General features: G+C 47.6%; 1 pseudogene; it reads left to right on the top strand.

Annotated features, from left to right (window-relative positions):
- Window positions 1-5,316: 5,316 nt before the first annotated feature.
- Window positions 5,317-6,185, top strand: LOC102988324 (40S ribosomal protein S2-like; annotated as a pseudogene).
- The last annotated feature ends 247 nt before the right edge of the window (window positions 6,186-6,432 follow it).

Genomic DNA, 6,432 nt, shown 5'->3' on the forward strand with positions numbered 1-6,432 from the left:
CCTCTCCCTCTTTTTCTTGATGAGTCTGGCTAAAGGTTTATCAATTTTGTTTATCTTCTCAAAGAACCAGCTTTTAGTTTTATTGACCTTTGGTATTGTTTTCTTCATTTCTTTTTCATTTATTTCTGATCTGATCTTTATGATTTCTTTCCTCTTGCTACCTTGGGTTTTTTTTGTTCTTCTTTCTCTAATTGCTTTAGGTGTAAGGTTAGGTTGTTTATTTGAGATGTTTCTTGTTTCCTGTTTCTTGAGGTAGGATTGTATTGCTATAAACTTTCCTCTTACAACTGCTTTTGCTGCATTCCATAGCTTTTGGGTCATCGTGTTTTCATTGTTATTTACTTCTAGGTATTTTTTGATTTCCTCTTTGATTTCTTTAGTGATCTCTTGCTTATTTAGTAGCGTATTGTTTAGCCTCCATGTGTTTGTATTTTTTACAGTTTTTTTTCCTGTAATTGACATCTAGTCTCATAGCATTGTGGTTAGAAAAGATACTTGATATGATTTCAATTTTCTTACATTTACCAAGGCTTGATTTGTGACCCAAGATATGGACCCATTCTCTATCCTGGAGAATGTTCCATGAGCACTTGAGAAGAAAGTGTATTCTGTTGTTTTTGGATGGAATGTCCCATAAATATCAATTAAGTCCATCTTGTTTAATGTGTCACTTAAAGCCTGTGTTTCCTTATTTATTTTCATTTTGGATGATCTGTCCTTTGGTGAAAGTGGGGTCTTAAAGTCCTCTACTATTATTGTGTCACTGTCGATTTCCCCTTTTATGGCTCTTAACATTTGCCTTATGTATTGAGGTGCTCCTTTGTTGGGTGTATAAATATTTACAATTGTTATATCTTCTTCTTGGATTGATCCTTTGATCATTATGTAGTTTCCTTCTTTGTCTCTTGTAATAGTCTTTGTTTTAAAGTCTATTTTGTCTGGTATGAGAATTGCTACTCCAACTTTCTTTTGATTTCCATTTGCATGGAATTTGGGCTTGTTTTTGTAGGTCTTTTCCTTCTCTTGTGTTTCCTGCCTAGAGAAGTTCCTTTAGCATTTGTTGTAAAGCTGGTTTGTTGGTGAATTCTCTTAGCTTTTGTTTATCTGGAAAGGTTTTAATTTCTCCATCGAATCTGAATGAGATCCTTGCTGGGTAGAGTAATCTTGGCTGTAGGTTTCCCCCTTTCATCACTTTAAATATGTCCTGCCACTCCCTTCTGGCTTGCAGAGTGTCTGCTGAAATATCAGCTGTTAACCTTATGGGGATTCCCTTGTATGTTATTTCTTGCTTTTCCCTTGCTGCTTTTAATATTTTTTCTTTGTATTTAATTTTTGATAGTTTGATTAATATGTGTCTTGGCATGTTTCAGTTTGGGTTTATCCTGTATGGTCCTCTTTGTGCTTCTTGGACTTGACTGACTATTTTCTTTCCCATGTTAGGGAAGTTTTCAACTATAATATCTTCAAATATTTTCTCAGTCCTTTTCTTTTTCTCTTCTTCTTCTGGGACCCCTAGAATTCAAATGTTGGTGCATTTAATGTTGTCCCAGAGGTCTCTGAGACTGTCCTCAATTCTTTTATTTCTTTTTCTTTATTCTGCTCCCTGGCAGTTATTTCCACCATTTTATCTTCCAGCTCACTTATTCGTTCTTCTGCCTCAGTTATTCTGGTATTGACTCCTTCTACAGTATTTTTAATTTCATTAATTGTGTTGTTCATCACTGTTCGTTTGCTCCTTAGTTCTTCTCCTTGTTAAATGTTTCCTGTATTTTCTCCATTCTGTTTCCAAGATTTGGGATCATCTTTACTATGATTACTCTGAATTCTTTTTCAGGTAGGTTGCCTATTTCGTATTCATTTATTTGGTCTTGTAGGTTTTTACCTTGCTCCTTCGTCTGTAACACAGCTTTTGTTGTTCCATTGTTTGTTTGTTTGTTTTTTTGATGGGTGGGGCTGTATTCCTGTGTTGCTGGTTGTTTGGCCTGAGATGTCCAGCACTAGTGTTTGCAGGCAGTCGGATAGAGCCAGGTCTTGGTGCTGAGATGAGGACCTCCAGGAGGCCTCACTCCAGTTGATATTCCCTGGCGTCTGAGGTTCTCTTTTAGTCCAGCAGTTTGGACTCGGAGCTCCCACCACAGGGGCCTGGGGCTGACCACCGGCCTGGGAACCAAGATCCCGCAAGCTTTGTGGCACAGTGAAAAAGAAAGAAAGAAAGAAAGAAAGGAGCAGTACAATATCAAAGAATAAAAAACAAAATAAAATTAGAAAGATAAAAAATAGGGGTTTCCCTCGTGGCGCAGCAGTTGAGAATCTGCCTGCTAATGCAGGGGACATGGGTTCGAGCCCTGGTCTGGGAATATCCCACATGCCGCGGAGCAAGTAGGCCCGTGAGCCACAACTACTAAGCCTGTGCGTCTGGAGCCTGTGCTCCACAACAAGAGAGGCGTGATAGTGAGAGGCCCACACACCGCGATGAAGAGTGGCCCCCGCTTGCCGCAACTACAGAAAGCCCTCACACAGAAACAAAGACCCAACACAGCCAAAAATAAATAAATTTAAAAAAAAGATAAAAAATATATTAGGAACAATAAAACTATTATTGAAACAACTCCAACAAGGTAAACAGAAAAGAAATAAAAGGGTGTGTGGGGGGGGAACAAACCAAAAGGACAGAACAAGAACAAAGTATAAAGAATAAAATTAGAAAAATAAAAGATTTATTAGGAAAAATAAAAATATAAAAGAATCAACAACAATGAATAAACAAGGTAAAACAGAACCCCAATCTAAAAGAGGAAAAAAGCAAAAAATACCCTTGGCTATAGGGGAGGGGTTTAGGTGAGGGGTGGAACTTAGGCAGGGGCAGGGTTTAGGGTGTGGCGGGACCTAGGCAGGTGTGGGGGGGTGACGTTTGAGCATGGGGCGGGGCCTAGGCAGGGCGACGTTCAAGCATGGGCAGGGCCTCTGCTTAGGACCTGCAAAGAAGGGGCGAGGCAGCACCTCAAAAGGAGGGCCTCTGGAGTGTGGAGTTCTGGAGTTTGGAGGTAACGCCCTGAGTGAGGGTGGGTGGGTGGTGTTTAGGCCCAGTGTGTTGGAGGGGGTCTCCAAGTGTAGAGGTGTGGCCCTGGGTGGGAGTGCAGGGGTGGGGCTTGGGCTCTGCAGGCAGGAGGGAGGCTCCGAGGGCAGAGGATTAGGCCCGGGAGCCCAACAGGCTCCCCCATGCCTAAGTGGACAGGGAAAGCACTGGCCGTGTTCCCTTCCCTTCCTTCGTGCCCCTCCCCCACCGTCTCCCCGAGGGTCTCCCCCATCCCCGCTGGACCCCTAACCATGGGTGGGTCCCGCTGCGTGTAGGAACTCCTCCCCTCCCCCAGCCACCTCTCAGGGGTGCCGTCCTGGAGGTCCGGCCTTTACTTTTACTCTCCCTTCCTTCCCTACCACTCCCTTAGGACCCGCGCAGCTGGAGGGGGCCTCGGTGGGCAGAGGATAAGCCAGGGATCTCAACAGGTTCCCGGGGGCCCAAGTGAGCAGGGGAAACCTGGCCACACTCCCTTTTGATCGTCTGCCCTCCCAAAGGTTCCCCAATTTCCCCCTTCAGGTGTGGGACCCCTTCCCCTCCCCCAGCCACCCCTCAGGGGCGCCAGTCCCGTCCCACCTCCACTTCTCCTCCCCCCTCACTCCCCTCACATCCCACATCCTACCCGGTCACTGGGGGTTCCTCCTGTCCCCTTAGGTGTCCGTGGTCCCCCACCGGTGCCTGGTAGGTGCCCTCGTTGTGAGGAGATGTGAATTCTATGTCCTCCCACCGCGATGAAGAGTGGCCCCCGCTTGCCGCAACTACAGAAAGCCCTCACACAGAAACAAAGACCCAACACAGCCAAAAATAAATAAATTTAAAAAAAAGATAAAAAATATATTAGGAACAATAAAACTATTATTGAAACAACTCCAACAAGGTAAACAGAAAAGAAATAAAAGGGTGTGTGGGGGGGGAACAAACCAAAAGGACAGAACAAGAACAAAGTATAAAGAATAAAATTAGAAAAATAAAAGATTTATTAGGAAAAATAAAAATATAAAAGAATCAACAACAATGAATAAACAAGGTAAAACAGAACCCCAATCTAAAAGAGGAAAAAAGCAAAAAATACCCTTGGCTATAGGGGAGGGGTTTAGGTGAGGGGTGGAACTTAGGCAGGGGCAGGGTTTAGGGTGTGGCGGGACCTAGGCAGGTGTGGGGGGGTGACGTTTGAGCATGGGGCGGGGCCTAGGCAGGGCGACGTTCAAGCATGGGCAGGGCCTCTGCTTAGGACCTGCAAAGAAGGGGCGAGGCAGCACCTCAAAAGGAGGGCCTCTGGAGTGTGGAGTTCTGGAGTTTGGAGGTAACGCCCTGAGTGAGGGTGGGTGGGTGGTGTTTAGGCCCAGTGTGTTGGAGGGGGTCTCCAAGTGTAGAGGTGTGGCCCTGGGTGGGAGTGCAGGGGTGGGGCTTGGGCTCTGCAGGCAGGAGGGAGGCTCCGAGGGCAGAGGATTAGGCCCGGGAGCCCAACAGGCTCCCCCATGCCTAAGTGGACAGGGAAAGCACTGGCCGTGTTCCCTTCCCTTCCTTCGTGCCCCTCCCCCACCGTCTCCCCGAGGGTCTCCCCCATCCCCGCTGGACCCCTAACCATGGGTGGGTCCCGCTGCGTGTAGGAACTCCTCCCCTCCCCCAGCCACCTCTCAGGGGTGCCGTCCTGGAGGTCCGGCCTTTACTTTTACTCTCCCTTCCTTCCCTACCACTCCCTTAGGACCCGCGCAGCTGGAGGGGGCCTCGGTGGGCAGAGGATAAGCCAGGGATCTCAACAGGTTCCCGGGGGCCCAAGTGAGCAGGGGAAACCTGGCCACACTCCCTTTTGATCGTCTGCCCTCCCAAAGGTTCCCCAATTTCCCCCTTCAGGTGTGGGACCCCTTCCCCTCCCCCAGCCACCCCTCAGGGGCGCCAGTCCCGTCCCACCTCCACTTCTCCTCCCCCCTCACTCCCCTCACATCCCACATCCTACCCGGTCACTGGGGGTTCCTCCTGTCCCCTTAGGTGTCCGTGGTCCCCCACCGGTGCCTGGTAGGTGCCCTCGTTGTGAGGAGATGTGAATTCTATGTCCTCCTAGTCTGCCATCTTGACTCCACCCCCACAGTTGTTTCTTTATTCACCAAGTCCACTTAAGTGGAACTATGAATATTATCTCTTAACAATATTTTCTTCTGCCTCTTTTTCTTTCATGTTTGATCTCCATCTAATATGAAATTCTCACATGAAGACACTTTTTACCAAAACCTTTTCTGTAAAAACACCAAACGGCGGATGATGCCGGTGCTGTGGGAGGGCCCGGATGGCCCGGGGGCCCTGGAATGGGAGGCCGCAGTGGCTTCCACAGAGGCTTTGGCAGCAGTGTCTGGGGCCAGGGCCAGGGTTGTGGTCGGGGCCAGGGCCGAGGCCACAGAGCTCACAGAGGCAAGGCCAAGGACAAGAAGTGGCTCCCTGTCACCAAGCTGGGCCGCCTGGTCAAGGACATGAAGATCAAGTCCCTGGAGGAGATCTATCTCTTCTCTCTGACCATCAAGGAATCTGAGATCACTGACATTTTCTTGGGGGCGTCCCTCAAGGATGAGGTTTTGAAGACCATGTCTGTGCAAAAGCAGACATGTGCTGGCCAGCGGACCAGGTTCAAGGCATTTGTCACCATCAGGGATTGGGTGTCAAGTGTTCTAAGGAGGTAGCCATTGCTATCCGTGGGGCCATCATTCTGGAAAAGCTCTCCATCGTCCCTGTGCGGCAAGTATACTGGGGGAACAAGATCGGCAAGCCCCATACCGTCCCTTGCAAGGTGACTGGCCACTGGCTCTATGCTGGTGTGCCTCATCCCTGCTCCCAGGGTCACTGGAATCACCTCAGCCCCTTGCTCAAGAAGCTACTGATGATGGCTGGAATTGACAACTGCTACACCTCTGCCAGGGGTTGCACTGCCATCCCGGGCAACTTCGCCAAGACCACTTTTGGTGCCATTTCCAAGACCTACAGTTATCTCACTCCTGATCTCTGGAAAGAGACGGTGTTCACCAAGTCTCCGTATCAGGAATTGATCGACCATCCTGTAAAGACCCACACCAGAGTTTCTGTGCAGAGGACCCAGGCTCTAGCTGTAACCACCACATAATTTTCTATGGGAAAAATAAAGTGAATGAAGCCAGTTTAAAAAAAAACGGATTGCATTGTTTCCCTGAGCTATTATTTCTCCTGCTACTTATCTTTTAAATATATAGATCAATTTTGAAAACCAAGCTTTAAAGGACAGTTGGTTCTTTGATTAAATGGCATATAGTAGAGCCATCTGTTATAGGTGACATTTTTTTCCCCTTCACTGCCTAACTAGGAACTTTCAAATATTATTTAAGTTGGGGTTA

This window comes from Physeter macrocephalus, chromosome 10 (genome assembly GCF_002837175.3).
Source record: "Physeter macrocephalus isolate SW-GA chromosome 10, ASM283717v5, whole genome shotgun sequence".
In the NCBI taxonomy this organism is placed as follows: Eukaryota; Metazoa; Chordata; class Mammalia; order Artiodactyla; family Physeteridae; genus Physeter; species Physeter macrocephalus.